General features: G+C 35.1%; 6 non-coding genes across 6 annotated transcripts; all 6 read right to left on the reverse strand.

The window, feature by feature from the left end:
* Window positions 1–1,533: 1,533 nt before the first annotated feature.
* TRNAF-GAA (transfer RNA phenylalanine (anticodon GAA)) lies at window positions 1,534–1,605 on the reverse strand. Its single transcript has one exon. It is a non-coding gene; the product is annotated as a tRNA-Phe (tRNA).
* A 5,653-nt stretch (window positions 1,606–7,258) lies between these two features.
* TRNAC-GCA (transfer RNA cysteine (anticodon GCA)) lies at window positions 7,259–7,330 on the reverse strand. The gene has a single exon. It is a non-coding gene; the product is annotated as a tRNA-Cys (tRNA).
* An 880-nt stretch (window positions 7,331–8,210) lies between these two features.
* On the reverse strand, window positions 8,211–8,282 carry TRNAC-GCA (transfer RNA cysteine (anticodon GCA)). Its single transcript has one exon. It is a non-coding gene; the product is annotated as a tRNA-Cys (tRNA).
* A 3,734-nt stretch (window positions 8,283–12,016) lies between these two features.
* Window positions 12,017–12,088, reverse strand: TRNAF-GAA (transfer RNA phenylalanine (anticodon GAA)). Its single transcript has one exon. It is a non-coding gene; the product is annotated as a tRNA-Phe (tRNA).
* A 5,653-nt stretch (window positions 12,089–17,741) lies between these two features.
* On the reverse strand, window positions 17,742–17,813 carry TRNAC-GCA (transfer RNA cysteine (anticodon GCA)). Its single transcript has one exon. It is a non-coding gene; the product is annotated as a tRNA-Cys (tRNA).
* Window positions 17,814–18,693: 880 nt separating this feature from the next.
* TRNAC-GCA (transfer RNA cysteine (anticodon GCA)) lies at window positions 18,694–18,765 on the reverse strand. Its single transcript has one exon. It is a non-coding gene; the product is annotated as a tRNA-Cys (tRNA).
* Between the last annotated feature and the right edge of the window lie 812 nt (window positions 18,766–19,577).

Here is a 19,577-nt window from a genome sequence, read left to right on the forward strand (position 1 = left end):
AACCCAATTGTTCATTGTTTTGTATATGAAATGATGATATATCCTATTGTTTCTTACAGTGCATTGGGTTGAAAAACATTTTAACAGGATCTATTGACGAGGGTATATGGTTATGAAACAGGGACTTCTTGAACTGCACTCCTACGCTCTACCACCGAGTTAAACCCTTGAATGCTGAAAACTGCCCTTTTTTAAAAAGGTTATAGAGTGGGTGGCTGTATGGAACTTGTAGAACTAATGACATCAGTTCACCTATGGTCAGCTGTACAAATTAATACATTTCATTAAGGGCATATTATTGGTTTCCACCACAGTTTTATAACATTCATATGAGCTTCCAATGGACTATTTCAAACTGATAATATCACCAGTAGAACTTGGGTGAATGTAAAACACAGCTTGTATCATATGAAGAAATCCTAAACAGCTTAATGGTGTTTATCCTATGTTTCAGGTGATGATCAGGAGTATTTCAAATGTAGAAATGTGTTGCTCATTACATAAAATGCTAAGATTGTAAATGTTTAATTCAATGTATTTAATTAAACAAATATTTCTACAGGTAAACAGTTGGACAAGGGGGCACCCAGATTTGAACTAGGGAGCTTCTGATCTGCAGTGAAATACTCTACCGCTGAGCTATACCCCCATTTCTGAAATGTTCACCTTTATTTATTCAGTAATATGTACAAAGTGGAAGCAACATGCAATCACCATTAAAGCAATGCATTTTCAGCCACCAAACCCTCCTTATAAGTATAAGGGGTACAAAAGATATCCTTTATCTGCCTTGGTAAAATACAGTGAGGTTTCCATTGCAAGAATTCATACATTTCGTATCACATGTAGATCTTGGAACATGGAAAAAAAAATCTTTTGTCAAATGCACAAATTCTGCAAAATGTAACTGCTTCTCTACTGCAGTTTGTTGATTTTGTGCTAAGAGCATATTTAAACCCAATTGTTCATTGTTTTGTATATGAAATGATGATATATCTTATTGTTTCTTACAGTGCATTGGGTTGAAAAACATTTTAACAGGCTCTATTGACGAGGGTATATGGTTATGAAACAGGGACTTCTTGAACTGCATTCCTACGCTCTACCACTGAGTTAAACCCTTGAATGCTGAAAACTGCCCTTTTTTAAAAAGGTGATAGAGTGGGTGACTGTATGGAACTTGTAGAACTAATGACATCAGTGCACTTCTGGTCAGCTGTACAAATTAATACATTTCACTAAGGGCATATTATTGGTTTCCACCACAGTTTTATAACATTCATATGAGCTTCCAATGGACTATTTCAAACTGATAATATCACCTGTAGAATTTGGGTGAATGTAAAACACAGCTTGTATCATATGACGAAATCCTAAACAGTTTCATGGTGTTTACCCTATGTTTCAGGTGATGATCAGGAGTATTTCAAATGTAGAAATGTGTTGCTCATTACATAAAATGCTAAGATTGTAAAAGTTTTCTTCAATTTATTTAATAAAAAAAAATATTTCTACAGGTAAAACAGTTGAACAAGGGGGCACCCAGATTTGAAGTAGGGACCTCTTGATCTTCAGTCAAATGCTCTACCACTGGGCTATACCCCCAGTTCTGACATGTTCACCTTTATTAATTCAGTAATATGTACAAAGTGCAAGCAACATGCAATCACCATCAAAGCAATGCATTTTCAGCCACCAAACCCTCCTTATAAGTATAAGGGGTACAAAAGATATCCTTTATCTGCCTTGGTAAAATACAGTGAGGTTTCCATTGCAAGAATTCATACATTTTGTATCACATGTAGATCTTGGAACATGGAAAAAAAATCTTTTGTCAAATGCACAAATTCTGCAAAATGTAACTTCTTCTCCACTGCAGTTTGTTGATTTTGTGCTAAGAGCATAGTTAAACCCAATTGTTCATTGTTTTGTTTATGAAATGATGATATATATTATTGTTTCTTACAGTGCATTGGGTTGAAAAACATTTTAACAGGATCTATTGCAGAGGGTATATGGTTATGAAACAGGGACTTCTTGAACTACACTCCTATGCTCTACCACTGACATAAACCCTTGAATGTTGAAAACTGCCCTTTTTTTAAAAAGGTGATAGAGTGGGTGACTGTATGGAACTTGTAGAACTAATGACATCAGTGCACTTCTGGTCAGCTGTACAAATTAATACATTTCATTAAGGGCATATTATTGGTTTCCACCACAGTTTTATAACATTCATATGGGCTTCCAATGGACTCTTTCAAACTGATAATATCACCAGTACAACTTGGGTGAATGTAAAACACAGCTTGTATCATATGAAGAAATCCTAAACAGTTTCATGGTGTTTACCCTATGTTTCAGGTGATGATCAGGAGTATTTCAAATGTAGAAATGTGTTGCTCATTACATAAAATGCTAAGATTGTAAATGTTTGCTTCAATGTATTTAATTAAAACAATATTTCTACAGGTAAAACAGTTGGACAAGGGGGCACCCAGATTTGAACTAGGAACCTTTTTATCTGCAGTGAAATGCTCTACCCTTGAGCTATACCCCCATTTCTGAAATGTTCACCTTTATTTATTCAGTAATATGTACAAAGTGGAAGCAACATGCAATCACCATCAAAGCAATTAATTTTCAGCCACCAAACCCTCCTTATAAGTATATGGGGTGCAAAGGATGTCCTTTATCTGCCTTGGTAAAATACAGTGAGGTTTCCATTGCAAGAATTCATACATTTCGTATCACATATAGATCTTGGAACATGGAAAAAAAATCTTTTGTCAAATGCACACATTCTGCAAAATGTAACTGCTTCTCTACTGCAGTTTGTTGATTTTGTGCTAAGAGCATAGTTAAACCCAATTGTTCATTGTTTTGTATATGGAATACTGATATATCCTATTGTTTCTTACAGTGCATTGGGTTGAAAAACATTTTAACAGGATCTATTGAAGAGGGTATATGGTTATGAAAAAGGGACTTCTTGAACTACACTCCTACGCTCTACCACTGTCATAAACCCTTCAATGTTGAAAACTGCCCTTTTTTAAAAAGGTGATAGAGTGGGTGACTCTATGGAACTTGTAGAACTAATGACATCAGTGCACTTCTGGTCAGCTGTACAAATTAATACATTTCATTAAGGGCATATTATTGGTTTCCACCACAGTTTTATAACATTCATATGAGCTTCCAATGGACTATTTCAAACTGATCATATCACCAGTAGAACTTGGGTGAATGTAAAACACAGCTTGTATCATATGAAGAAATCCTAAACAGCTTAATGGTGTTTACCCTATGTTTCAGGAGATGATCAGGAATATTTCAAATGTAGAAATGTGTTGCTCATTACATAAAATGCTAAAATTGTAAATGTTTTCTTCAATATTTTTAATTAAAAAAATATTTCTACAGGTAAAACAGTTGAACAAGGGGGCATCCAGATTTGAACTAAGGACCTCTTGATCTGCAGTCAAATGCTCTACCATTAAGCTATAACCCAAATTCTGAAATGTTCACCTTTATTAATTCAATAATATGTACAAAGTGCAAGCAACATGCAATCACCATCAAAGCAATGCATTTTCAACCACCAAACCCTCCTTATAAGTATATGGGGTGCGAAGGATGTCCTTTATCTGCCTTGGTAAAATACAGTGAGGTTTCCATTGCAAGAATTCATACATTTCGTATCACATGTAGATCTTTGAACATGGAAAAAAAACGTTTGTCAAATGCACAAATTCTGCAAAACATAACTTCTTCTCTACTGCAGTTTGTTGATTTTGTGCTAAGAGCATAGTAAAACTCAATTGTTCATTGTTTTGTATATGAAATGATGATATATCCTATTGTTTCTCACAGTGCATTGGGTTGAAAAATATTTTAACAGGATCTATTGCAGAGGGTATATGGTTATGAAACAGGGACTTCTTGAACTACACTCCTATGCTCTACCACTGACATAAACCCTTGAATGTTGAAAACTGCCCTTTTTTTAAAAAGGTGATAGAGTGGGTGACTGTATGGAACTTGTAGAACTAATGACATCAGTGCACTTCTGGTCAGCTGTACAAATTAATACATTTCATTAAGGGCATATTGTTGGTTTCCACCACAGTTTTATAACATTCATATGGGCTTCCAATGGACTCTTCCAAACTGATCATATCACCAGTACAACTTGGGTGAATGTAAAACACAGCTTGTATCATATGAAGAAATCCTAAACAGCTTAATGGTGTTTACCCTATGTTTCAGGAGATGATCAGGAGTATTTCAAATGTAGAAATGTGTTGCTCATTACATAAAATGCTAAGATTGTAAATGTTTTCTTCAATATTTTTAATTAAAAAAATATTTCTACAGGTAAAACAGTTGAACAAGGGGGCATCCAAATTTGAACTAGGGAACTCTTGATCTGCAGTCAAATGCTCTACCATTAAGCTATAACCCAAATTCTGAAATGTACACCTTTATTAATTCAATAATATGTACAAAGTGGAAGCAACATGCAATCACCATCAAAGAAATGCATTTTCAGCCACCAAACCCTCCTTATAAGTATATGGGGTGTGAAGGATGTCCTTTATCTGCCTTGGTAAAATACAGTGAGGTTTCCATTGCAAGAATTCATACATTTCGTATCACATGTAGATCTTGGAACATGGAAAAAAAATCTTTTGTCAAATGCACAAATTCTGCAAAATGTAACTGCTTCTCTACTGCAGTTTGTTGATTTTGTGCTAAGAGCATAGTTAAACCCAATTGTTCATTGTTTTGTATATGGAATGATGATATATCCTATTGTCTCTTACAGTGCATTGGGTTGAAAAACATTTTAACAGGATCTATTGAAGAGGGTATATGGTTATGAAACAGGGACTTCTTGAACTACACTCCTACGCTCTACCACTGTCATAAACCCTTCAATGTTGAAAACTGCCCTTTTTTAAAAAGGTGATAGAGTGGGTGACTGTATGGAACTTGTAGAACTAATGACATCAGTGCACTTCTGGTCAGCTGTACAAATTAATACATTTCATTTAGGGCATATTATTGGTTTCCACCACAGTTTTATAACATTCATATGAGCTTCCAATGGACTATTTCAAACTGATAATATCACCAGTAGAACTTGGGTGAATTTAAAACACAGCTTGTATCATATGAAGAAATCCTAAACAGTTTCATGGTGTTTACCCTGTGTTTCAGGAGATGATCAGGAGTATTTCAAATGTAGAAATGTGTTGCTCATTACATAAAATGCTAAGATTGTAAATGTTTTCTTCAATTTATTTAATAAAAAAAATATTTCTACAGGTACAACAGTTGAACAAGGAGGCACCCAGATTTGAACTAGGAACATCTTGATCTGCAGTGAAATGCTTTACCACTGAGCTATACCCCCAGTTCTGAAAAGTTCACCATTATTAATTCAGTAATATGTACAAAGTGCAAGCAACATGCAATCACCATCAAAGCAATGCAATTTCAGCCACCAAACCCTCCTTATAAGTATATGGGGTGCGAAGGATGTCCTTTATCTGCCTTGGTAAAATACAGTGAGGTTTCCATTGCAAGAATTCATACATTTCGTACCACATGTAGATCTTGGAACATGGAAAAAAATCTTTTGTCAAATGCACAAATTCTGCAAAATGTAACTGCTTCTCTACTGCAGTTTGTTGATTTTGTGCTAAGAGCATAGTTAAACTCAATTGTTCATTGTTTTGTATATGAAATGATGATATATCCTATTGTTTCTTACAGTGCATTGGGTTGAAAAACATTTTAACAGGATCTATTGAAGAGGGTATATGGTTATGAAACAGGGACTTCTTGAACTACACGCCTATGCTCTACCACTGACATAAACCCTTGAATGTTGAAAACTGCCCTTTTTTAAAAAAGGTGATAGAGTGGGTGACTGTATGGAACTTGTAGAACTAATCACATCAGTGCACTTCTGGTCAGCTGTACAAATTAATACATTTCATTAAGGGCATATTATTGGTTTCCACCACAGATTTATAACATTCATATGAGCTTCCAATGGACTATTTCAAACTGATCATATCACCAGTAGAACTTGGGTGAATGTGAAACACAGCTTGTATCATATGAAGAAATCCTAAACAGCGTAATGGTGTTTACCCTATGTTTCAGGTGATGATCAGGAGTATTTCAAATGTAGAAATGTGTTGCTCATTACATAAAATGCTAAAATTGTAAATGTTTACTTCAATTTATTTAATTAAAAAAATATATCTACAGGTAAAAGAGTTGGACAAGGAGGCACCCAGATTTGAATTAGGGACCTTTTGATCTGCAGTGAAATGCTCTACCCCTGAGCTATACCCCCATTTCTGGAATGTTCACCTTTATTTATTCAGTAATATGTACAAAGTGGAAGCAACATGCAATCACCATCAAAGCAATGCATGTTCAGCCACCAAACCCTCCTTATAAGTATAAGGGGTGCGAAGGATGTCCTTTATCTGCCTTGGTAAAATACAGTGAGGTTTCCATTGCAAGAATTCATACATTTCGTATCACATATAGATCTTGGAACATGGAAAAAAAATCTTTTGTCAAATGCACACATTCTGCAAAATGTAACTGCTTCTCTACTGCAGTTTGTTGATTGTGTGCTAAGAGCATAGTTAAACCCAATTGTTCATTGTTTTGTATATGGAATGATGATATATCCTATTGTTTCTTACAGTGCATTGGGTTGAAAAACATTTTAACAGGATCTATTGAAGAGGGTATATGGTTATGCAACAGGGACTTCTTGAACTACACTCCTACGCTCTACCACTGACATAAACCCTTCAATGTTGAAAACTGCCCTTTTTTAAAAAGGTGATAGAGTGGGTGACTCTATGGAACTTGTAGAACTAATGACATCAGTGCACTTCTGGTCAGCTGTACAAATTAATACATTTCATTAAGGGCATATTATTGGTTTCCACCACAGTTTTATAACATTCATATGAGCTTCCAATGGACTATTTCAAACTGATAATATCACCAGTAGAACTTGGGTGAATGTAAAACACAGCTTGTATCATATGAAGAAATCCTAAACAGTTTCATGGTGTTTACCCCATGTTTCAGGAGATGATCAGGAGCATTTCAAATGTAGAAATGTGTTGCTCATTACATAAAATGCTAAGATTGAAAATGTTTTCTTCAATTTATTTAATTAAAAAAAAAATTCTACAGGTAAAACAGTTGAACAAGGGGGCACCCAGATTTGAACTAGGGACCTCTTGATCTGCAGTCAAATGCTCTACCACTGAGCTATACCCCCAGTTCTGAAAAGTTCACCTTTATTAATTCAGTAATATGTACAAAGTGCAAGCAACATGCAATCACCATCAAAGCAATGCAATTTCAGCCACCAAACCCTCCTTATAAGTATATGGGGTGCGAAGGATGTCCTTTATCTGCCGTGGTAAAATACAGTGAGGTTTCCATTGCAAGAATTCATACATTTCGTACCACATGTAGATCTTGGAACATGGAAAAAAATCTTTTGACAAATGCACACATTATGCAAAATGTAACTGCTTCTCTACTGCAGTTTGTTGATTTTGTGCTAAGAGCATAGTTAAACTCAATTGTTCATTGTTTTGTATATGAAATGATGATATATCCTATTGTTTCTTACAGTGCATTGGGTTGAAACACATTTTAACAGGATCTATTGAAGAGGGTATATGGTTATGAAACAGGGACTTCTTGAACTACACTCCTACGCTCTACCACTGACATAAACCCTTCAATGTTGAAAACTGCCCTTTATAAAAAGGTGATAGTGTGGGTGACTGTATGGAACTTGTATAACTAATGACATCAGTGCACTTCTGGTCAGCTGTACAAATTAATACATTTCATTAAGGGCATATTATTGGTTTCCACCACAGTTTTATAACATTCATATGAGCTTCCAATGGACTATTTCAAACTGATAATATCACCAGTAGAACTTGGGTGAATGTAAAACACAGCTTGTATCATATGCAGAAATCCTAAACAGCTTAATGGTGTTTACCCTATGTTTCAGGTGATGATCAGGAGTATTTGAAATGTAGAAATGTGTTGCTCATTACATAAAATGCTAAGATTGTAAATGTTTTCTTCAATTTATTTAATTAAAAAAATATTTCTACAGGTAAAACAGTTGAACAAGGGGGCACCCAGATTTGAACTAGGGACCTCTTGATCTGCAGTCAAATGCTCTACCACTGAGCTATACCCCCAGTTCTGAACAGTTCACCTTTATTAATTCAGTAATATGTACAAAGTGCAAGCAACATGCAATCACCATCAAAGCAATGCATTTTCAGCCACCAAATACTCCTTATAAGTATATGGGGTGCGAAGGATGTCCTTTATCTGCCTTGGTAAAATACAGTGAGGTTTAAGAATTCATACATTTCGTATCACATGTAGATCTTGGAACATGGAAAAAAAATCTTTTGTCAAATGCACAAATTCTGCAAAATGTAACTGCTTCTCTACTGCAGTTTGTTGATGTTGTGCTAAGAGCATAGTTAAACCCAATTGTTCATTGTTTTGTATATGAAATGATGATATATCCTATTGTTTCTTACAGTGCATTGGGTTGAAAAACATTTTAACAGGATCTATTGAAGAGGGTATATGGTTATGAAACAGGGACTTCTTGAACTACACTCCTACGCTCTACCACTGACATAAACCCTTGAATGTTGAAAACTGCCCTTTTTTAAAAAGTTGATAGAGTGGGTGACTCTATGGAACTTGTAGAACTAATGACATCAGTGCACTTTTGCTCAGCTGTACAAATTAATACATTTCATTAAGGGCACATTATTGGTTTCCAGCACATTTTTATAACATTCATATGAGCTTCCAATGGACCATTTCAAGCTGATCATATCACCAGTAGAACTTGGGTGAATGTAAAACACAGCTTGTATCATATGAAGAAATCCTAAACAGCTTAATGGTGTTTACCCTATGTTTCAGGTGATGATCAGGAGTATTTCAAATGTAGAAAAGTGTTGCTCATTACATAAAATGCTAAGATTGTAAATGTTTACTTCAATTTATTCAATTGAGAAATATTTCTACAGGTAAAACAGTTGGACAACGGGGCACCCCGATTTGAACTAGGGACCTCTTGATCTGCAGTGAAATGCTCTATCCCTGAGCTATAACCACATTTCTGAAATGTTCACCTTTATTTATTCAGTAATATGTACAAAGTGGAAGCAACATCCAATCACCATCAAAGCAATTCATTTTCAGCCACCACACCCTCATTATATGTATAAGGGGTACAAAAGATGTCCTTTATCTGCCTTGGTAAAATACAGTGAGGTTTCCATTGCAAGAATTCATACATTTCGTATCACATGTAGATCTTGGAACATGGAAAAAAAACTTTTGTCAAATGCACAAATTCCGCAAAACGTAACTGCTTCTCTACTGCAGTTTGTTGATTTTGTGCTAACAGCATAGTTAAACCCAATTGTTCATTGTTTTGTATATGAAATGATGATATATCTTATTTTTTCTTACAGTGCATTGGGTTGAAAAACATTTTAACAGGATCTATTGAAGAGGGTATATGTTTATGAAACAGGGACTTCTTGAACTGCATTCCTACGCTCTACCACTGAGTGAAACCCTTGAATGCTGAAAACTGCCCTTTTTTAAAAAGGTGATAGAGTGGGTGACTGTATGGAACTTGTAGAACTAATGACATCAGTGCACTTCTGGTCAGCTGTACAAATTAATACATTTCATTTAGGGCATATTATTGGTTTCCACCACAGTTTTATAACATTCATATGAGCTTCCAATGGACTATTTCAAACTGATAATATCACCAGTTGAACTTGGGTGAATTTAAAACACAGCTTGTATCATATGAAGAAATCCTAAACAGTTTCATGGTGTTTACCCTGTGTTTCAGGAGATGATCAGGAGTATTTCAAATGTAGAAATGTGTTGCTCATTACATAAAATGCTAAGATTGTAAATGTTTACTTCAATTTATTTAATTAAAAAAATATTTCTACAGGTAAAACAGTTTGACAAGGATGCACCCAGATTTGAACTAGGGACCTCTTGATCTGCAGTGAAATGCTCTACCCCTGAGCTATACCCCCATTTCTGAAACGTTCCCCTTTACTTATTCAGTAATATGTACAAAGTGGAAGCAACATGCAATCACCATCAAAGCAATGCATTTTCAGCCACCAAACCCTCCTTATAAGTATAAGGGGTACAACAGATGTCCTTTATCTGCCTTGGTAAAATACAGTGAGGTTTCCATTGCAAGAATCATACATTTCGTATCACATGTAGATCTTGGAACATGGAAAAAAAACTTTTGTCAAATGCACAAATTCTGCAAAATGTAACTGCTTCTCTACTGCAGTTTGTTGATTTTGTGCTAAGAGCATAGTTAAACCCAATTGTTCATTGTTTTGTATATGAAATGATGATATATCCTATTGTTTCTTACAGTGCATTGGGTTGAAAAACATTTTAACAGGATCTATTGACGAGGGTATATGGTTATGAAACAGGGACTTCTTGAACTGCACTCCTACGCTCTACCACCGAGTTAAACCCTTGAATGCTGAAAACTGCCCTTTTTTAAAAAGGTTATAGAGTGGGTGGCTGTATGGAACTTGTAGAACTAATGACATCAGTTCACCTATGGTCAGCTGTACAAATTAATACATTTCATTAAGGGCATATTATTGGTTTCCACCACAGTTTTATAACATTCATATGAGCTTCCAATGGACTATTTCAAACTGATAATATCACCAGTAGAACTTGGGTGAATGTAAAACACAGCTTGTATCATATGAAGAAATCCTAAACAGCTTAATGGTGTTTATCCTATGTTTCAGGTGATGATCAGGAGTATTTCAAATGTAGAAATGTGTTGCTCATTACATAAAATGCTAAGATTGTAAATGTTTAATTCAATGTATTTAATTAAACAAATATTTCTACAGGTAAACAGTTGGACAAGGGGGCACCCAGATTTGAACTAGGGAGCTTCTGATCTGCAGTGAAATACTCTACCGCTGAGCTATACCCCCATTTCTGAAATGTTCACCTTTATTTATTCAGTAATATGTACAAAGTGGAAGCAACATGCAATCACCATTAAAGCAATGCATTTTCAGCCACCAAACCCTCCTTATAAGTATAAGGGGTACAAAAGATATCCTTTATCTGCCTTGGTAAAATACAGTGAGGTTTCCATTGCAAGAATTCATACATTTCGTATCACATGTAGATCTTGGAACATGGAAAAAAAAATCTTTTGTCAAATGCACAAATTCTGCAAAATGTAACTGCTTCTCTACTGCAGTTTGTTGATTTTGTGCTAAGAGCATATTTAAACCCAATTGTTCATTGTTTTGTATATGAAATGATGATATATCTTATTGTTTCTTACAGTGCATTGGGTTGAAAAACATTTTAACAGGCTCTATTGACGAGGGTATATGGTTATGAAACAGGGACTTCTTGAACTGCATTCCTACGCTCTACCACTGAGTTAAACCCTTGAATGCTGAAAACTGCCCTTTTTTAAAAAGGTGATAGAGTGGGTGACTGTATGGAACTTGTAGAACTAATGACATCAGTGCACTTCTGGTCAGCTGTACAAATTAATACATTTCACTAAGGGCATATTATTGGTTTCCACCACAGTTTTATAACATTCATATGAGCTTCCAATGGACTATTTCAAACTGATAATATCACCTGTAGAATTTGGGTGAATGTAAAACACAGCTTGTATCATATGACGAAATCCTAAACAGTTTCATGGTGTTTACCCTATGTTTCAGGTGATGATCAGGAGTATTTCAAATGTAGAAATGTGTTGCTCATTACATAAAATGCTAAGATTGTAAAAGTTTTCTTCAATTTATTTAATAAAAAAAAATATTTCTACAGGTAAAACAGTTGAACAAGGGGGCACCCAGATTTGAAGTAGGGACCTCTTGATCTTCAGTCAAATGCTCTACCACTGGGCTATACCCCCAGTTCTGACATGTTCACCTTTATTAATTCAGTAATATGTACAAAGTGCAAGCAACATGCAATCACCATCAAAGCAATGCATTTTCAGCCACCAAACCCTCCTTATAAGTATAAGGGGTACAAAAGATATCCTTTATCTGCCTTGGTAAAATACAGTGAGGTTTCCATTGCAAGAATTCATACATTTTGTATCACATGTAGATCTTGGAACATGGAAAAAAAATCTTTTGTCAAATGCACAAATTCTGCAAAATGTAACTTCTTCTCCACTGCAGTTTGTTGATTTTGTGCTAAGAGCATAGTTAAACCCAATTGTTCATTGTTTTGTTTATGAAATGATGATATATATTATTGTTTCTTACAGTGCATTGGGTTGAAAAACATTTTAACAGGATCTATTGCAGAGGGTATATGGTTATGAAACAGGGACTTCTTGAACTACACTCCTATGCTCTACCACTGACATAAACCCTTGAATGTTGAAAACTGCCCTTTTTTTAAAAAGGTGATAGAGTGGGTGACTGTATGGAACTTGTAGAACTAATGACATCAGTGCACTTCTGGTCAGCTGTACAAATTAATACATTTCATTAAGGGCATATTGTTGGTTTCCACCACAGTTTTATAACATTCATATGGGCTTCCAATGGACTCTTCCAAACTGATCATATCACCAGTAGAACTTGGGTGAATGTAAAACACAGCTTGTATCATATGAAGAAATCCTAAACAGTTTCATGGTGTTTACCCTATGTTTCAGGTGATGATCAGGAGTATTTCAAATGTAGAAATGTGTTGCTCATTACATAAAATGCTAAGATTGTAAATGTTTGCTTCAATGTATTTAATTAAAACAATATTTCTACAGGTAAAACAGTTGGACAAGGGGGCACCCAGATTTGAACTAGGAACCTTTTTATCTGCAGTGAAATGCTCTACCCTTGAGCTATACCCCCATTTCTGAAATGTTCACCTTTATTTATTCAGTAATATGTACAAAGTGGAAGCAACATGCAATCACCATCAAAGCAATTAATTTTCAGCCACCAAACCCTCCTTATAAGTATATGGGGTGCAAAGGATGTCCTTTATCTGCCTTGGTAAAATACAGTGAGGTTTCCATTGCAAGAATTCATACATTTCGTATCACATATAGATCTTGGAACATGGAAAAAAAATCTTTTGTCAAATGCACACATTCTGCAAAATGTAACTGCTTCTCTACTGCAGTTTGTTGATTTTGTGCTAAGAGCATAGTTAAACCCAATTGTTCATTGTTTTGTATATGGAATACTGATATATCCTATTGTTTCTTACAGTGCATTGGGTTGAAAAACATTTTAACAGGATCTATTGAAGAGGGTATATGGTTATGAAAAAGGGACTTCTTGAACTACACTCCTACGCTCTACCACTGTCATAAACCCTTCAATGTTGAAAACTGCCCTTTTTTAAAAAGGTGATAGAGTGGGTGACTCTATGGAACTTGTAGAACTAATGACATCAGTGCACTTCTGGTCAGCTGTACAAATTAATACATTTCATTAAGGGCATATTATTGGTTTCCACCACAGTTTTATAACATTCATATGAGCTTCCAATGGACTATTTCAAACTGATCATATCACCAGTAGAACTTGGGTGAATGTAAAACACAGCTTGTATCATATGAAGAAATCCTAAACAGCTTAATGGTGTTTACCCTATGTTTCAGGAGATGATCAGGAATATTTCAAATGTAGAAATGTGTTGCTCATTACATAAAATGCTAAAATTGTAAATGTTTTCTTCAATATTTTTAATTAAAAAAATATTTCTACAGGTAAAACAGTTGAACAAGGGGGCATCCAGATTTGAACTAAGGACCTCTTGATCTGCAGTCAAATGCTCTACCATTAAGCTATAACCCAAATTCTGAAATGCTCACCTTTATTAATTCAATAATATGTACAAAGTGCAAGCAACATGCAATCACCATCAAAGCAATGCATTTTCAACCACCAAACCCTCCTTATAAGTATATGGGGTGCGAAGGATGTCCTTTATCTGCCTTGGTAAAATACAGTGAGGTTTCCATTGCAAGAATTCATACATTTCGTATCACATGTAGATCTTTGAACATGGAAAAAAAACGTTTGTCAAATGCACAAATTCTGCAAAACATAACTTCTTCTCTACTGCAGTTTGTTGATTTTGTGCTAAGAGCATAGTAAAACTCAATTGTTCATTGTTTTGTATATGAAATGATGATATATCCTATTGTTTCTCACAGTGCATTGGGTTGAAAAATATTTTAACAGGATCTATTGCAGAGGGTATATGGTTATGAAACAGGGACTTCTTGAACTACACTCCTATGCTCTACCACTGACATAAACCCTTGAATGTTGAAAACTGCACTTTTTTTAAAAAGGTGATAGAGTGGGTGACTGTATGGAACTTGTAGAACTAATGACATCAGTGCACTTCTGGTCAGCTGTACAAATTAATACATTTCATTAAGGGCATATTGTTGGTTTCCACCACAGTTTTATAACATTCATATGGGCTTCCAATGGACTCTTCCAAACTGATCATATCACCAGTACAACTTGGGTGAATGTAAAACACAGCTTGTATCATATGAAGAAATCCTAAACAGCTTAATGGTGTTTACCCTATGTTTCAGGAGATGATCAGGAGTATTTCAAATGTAGAAATGTGTTGCTCATTACATAAAATGCTAAGATTGTAAATGTTTTCTTCAATATTTTTAATTAAAAAAATATTTCTACAGGTAAAACAGTTGAACAAGGGGGCATCCAGATTTGAACTAGGGAACTCTTGATCTGCAGTCAAATGCTCTACCATTAAGCTATAACCCAAATTCTGAAATGTACACCTTTATTAATTCAATAATATGTACAAAGTGGAAGCAACATGCAATCACCATCAAAGAAATGCATTTTCAGCCACCAAACCCTCCTTATAAGTATATGGGGTGTGAAGGATGTCCTTTATCTGCCTTGGTAAAATACAGTGAGGTTTCCATTGCAAGAATTCATACATTTCGTATCACATGTAGATCTTGGAACATGGAAAAAAAATCTTTTGTCAAATGCACAAATTCTGCAAAATGTAACTGCTTCTCTACTGCAGTTTGTTGATTTTGTGCTAAGAGCATAGTTAAACCCAATTGTTCATTGTTTTGTATATGGAATGATGATATATCCTATTGTCTCTTACAGTGCATTGGGTTGAAAAACATTTTAACAGGATCTATTGAAGAGGGTATATGGTTATGAAACAGGGACTTCTTGAACTACACTCCTACGCTCTACCACTGTCATAAACCCTTCAATGTTGAAAACTGCCCTTTTTTAAAAAGGTGATAGAGTGGGTGACTGTATGGAACTTGTAGAACTAATGACATCAGTGCACTTCTGGTCAGCTGTACAAATTAATACATTTCATTTAGGGCATATTATTGGTTTCCACCACAGTTTTATAACATTCATATGAGCTTCCAATGGACTATTTCAAACTGATAATATCACCAGTAGAACTTGGGTGAATTTAAAACACAGCTTGTATCATATGAAGAAATCCTAAACAGTTTCATGGTGTTTACCCTGTGTTTCAGGAGATGATCAGGAGTATTTCAAATGTAGAAATGTGTTGCTCATTACATAAAATGCTAAGATTGTAAATGTTTTCTTCAATTTATTTAATAAAAAAAATATTTCTACAGGTACAACAGTTGAACAAGGAGGCACCCAGATTTGAACTAGGAACATCTTGATCTGCAGTGAAATGCTTTACCACTGAGCTATACCCCCAGTTCTGAAAAGTTCACCATTATTAATTCAGTAATATGTACAAAGTGCAAGCAACATGCAATCACCATCAAAGCAATGCAATTTCAGCCACCAAACCCTCCTTATAAGTATATGGGGTGCGAAGGATGTCCTTTATCTGCCTTGGTAAAATACAGTGAGGTTTCCATTGCAAGAATTCATACATTTCGTACCACATGTAGATCTTGGAACATGGAAAAAAATCTTTTGTCAAATGCACAAATTCTGCAAAATGTAACTGCTTCTCTACTGCAGTTTGTTGATTTTGTGCTAAGAGCATAGTTAAACTCAATTGTTCATTGTTTTGTATATGAAATGATGATATATCCTATTGTTTCTTACAGTGCATTGGGTTGAAAAACATTTTAACAGGATCTATTGAAGAGGGTATATGGTTATGAAACAGGGACTTCTTGAACTACACGCCTATGCTCTACCACTGACATAAACCCTTGAATGTTGAAAACTGCCCTTTTTTAAAAAAGGTGATAGAGTGGGTGACTGTATGGAACTTGTAGAACTAATCACATCAGTGCACTTCTGGTCAGCTGTACAAATTAATACATTTCATTAAGGGCATATTATTGGTTTCCACCACAGATTTATAACATTCATATGAGCTTCCAATGGACTATTTCAAACTGATCATATCACCAGTAGAACTTGGGTGAATGTGAAACACAGCTTGTATCATATGAAGAAATCCTAAACAGCGTAATGGTGTTTACCCTATGTTTCAGGTGATGATCAGGAGTATTTCAAATGTAGAAATGTGTTGCTCATTACATAAAATGCTAAAATTGTAAATGTTTACTTCAATTTATTTAATTAAAAAAATATATCTACAGGTAAAAGAGTTGGACAAGGAGGCACCCAGATTTGAATTAGGGACCTTTTGATCTGCAGTGAAATGCTCTACCCCTGAGCTATACCCCCATTTCTGGAATGTTCACCTTTATTTATTCAGTAATATGTACAAAGTGGAAGCAACATGCAATCACCATCAAAGCAATGCATGTTCAGCCACCAAACCCTCCTTATAAGTATAAGGGGTGCGAAGGATGTCCTTTATCTGCCTTGGTAAAATACAGTGAGGTTTCCATTGCAAGAATTCATACATTTCGTATCACATATAGATCTTGGAACATGGAAAAAAAATCTTTTGTCAAATGCACACATTCTGCAAAATGTAACTGCTTCTCTACTGCAGTTTGTTGATTGTGTGCTAAGAGCATAGTTAAACCCAATTGTTCATTGTTTTGTATATGGAATGATGATATATCCTATTGTTTCTTACAGTGCATTGGGTTGAAAAACATTTTAACAGGATCTATTGAAGAGGGTATATGGTTATGCAACAGGGACTTCTTGAACTACACTCCTACGCTCTACCACTGACATAAACCCTTCAATGTTGAAAACTGCCCTTTTTTAAAAAGGTGATAGAGTGGGTGACTCTATGGAACTTGTAGAACTAATGACATCAGTGCACTTCTGGTCAGCTGTACAAATTAATACATTTCATTAAGGGCATATTATTGGTTTCCACCACAGTTTTATAACATTCATATGAGCTTCCAATGGACTATTTCAAACTGATAATATCACCAGTAGAACTTGGGTGAATGTAAAACACAGCTTGTATCATATGAAGAAATCCTAAACAGTTTCATGGTGTTTACCCCATGTTTCAGGAGATGATCAGGAGCATTTCAAATGTAGAAATGTGTTGCTCATTACATAAAATGCTAAGATTGAAAATGTTTTCTTCAATTTATTTAATTAAAAAAAAAATTCTACAGGTAAAACAGTTGAACAAGGGGGCACCCAGATTTGAACTAGGGACCTCTTGATCTGCAGTCAAATGCTCTACCACTGAGCTATACCCCCAGTTCTGAAAAGTTCACCTTTATTAATTCAGTAATATGTACAAAGTGCAAGCAACATGCAATCACCATCAAAGCAATGCAATTTCAGCCACCAAACCCTCCTTATAAGTATATGGGGTGCGAAGGATGTCCTTTATCTGCCGTGGTAAAATACAGTGAGGTTTCCATTGCAAGAATTCATACATTTCGTACCACATGTAGATCTTGGAACATGGAAAAAAATCTTTTGACAAATGCACACATTATGCAAAATGTAACTGCTTCTCTACTGCAGTTTGTTGATTTTGTGCTAAGAGCATAGTTAAACTCAATTGTTCATTGTTTTGTATATGAAATGATGATATATCCTATTGTTTCTTACAGTGCATTGGGTTGAAACACATTTTAACAGGATCTATTGAAGAGGGTATATGGTTATGAAACAGGGACTTCTTGAACTACACTCCTACGCTCTACCACTGACATAAACCCTTCAATGTTGAAAACTGCCCTTTATAAAAAGGTGATAGTGTGGGTGACTGTATGGAACTTGTATAACTAATGACATCAGTGCACTTCTGGTCAGCTGTACAAATTAATACATTTCATTAAGGGCATATTATTGGTTTCCACCACAGTTTTATAACATTCATATGAGCTTCCAATGGACTATTTCAAACTGATAATATCACCAGTAGAACTTGGGTGAATGTAAAACACAGCTTGTATCATATGCAGAAATCCTAAACAGCTTAATGGTGTTTACCCTATGTTTCAGGTGATGATCAGGAGTATTTGAAATGTAGAAATGTGTTGCTCATTACATAAAATGCTAAGATTGTAAATGTTTTCTTCAATTTATTTAATTAAAAAAATATTTCTACAGGTAAAACAGTTGAACAAGGGGGCACCCAGATTTGAACTAGGGACCTCTTGATCTGCAGTCAAATGCTCTACCACTGAGCTATACCCCCAGTTCTGAACAGTTCACCTTTATTAATTCAGTAATATGTACAAAGTGCAAGCAACATGCAATCACCATCAAAGCAATGCATTTTCAGCCACCAAATACTCCTTATAAGTATATGGGGTGCGAAGGATGTCCTTTATCTGCCTTGGTAAAATACAGTGAGGTTTAAGAATTCATACATTTCGTATCACATGTAGATCTTGGAACATGGAAAAAAAATCTTTTGTCAAATGCACAAATTCTGCAAAATGTAACTGCTTCTCTACTGCAGTTTGTTGATGTTGTGCTAAGAGCATAGTTAAACCCAATTGTTCATTGTTTTGTATATGAAATGATGATATATCCTATTGTTTCTTACAGTGCATTGGGTTGAAAAACATTTTAACAGGATCTATTGAAGAGGGTATATGGTTATGAAACAGGGACTTCTTGAACTACACTCCTACGCTCTACCACTGACATAAACCCTTGAATGTTGAAAACTGCCCTTTTTTAAAAAGTTGATAGAGTGGGTGACTCTATGGAACTTGTAGAACTAATGACATCAGTGCACTTTTGCTCAGCTGTACAAATTAATACATTTCATTAAGGGCACATTATTGGTTTCCAGCACATTTTTATAACATTCATATGAGCTTCCAATGGACCATTTCAAGCTGATCATATCACCAGTAGAACTTGGGTGAATGTAAAACACAGCTTGTATCATATGAAGAAATCCTAAACAGCTTAATGGTGTTTACCCTATGTTTCAGGTGATGATCAGGAGTATTTCAAATGTAGAAAAGTGTTGCTCATTACATAAAATGCTAAGAT

The sequence above is a fragment of the Ambystoma mexicanum genome, unplaced genomic scaffold (assembly GCF_040938575.1).
Source record: "Ambystoma mexicanum isolate Mex_15411 unplaced genomic scaffold, UKY_AmexF1_1 Mex_scaf84, whole genome shotgun sequence".
Lineage (NCBI taxonomy): Eukaryota > Metazoa > Chordata > Amphibia > Caudata > Ambystomatidae > Ambystoma > Ambystoma mexicanum.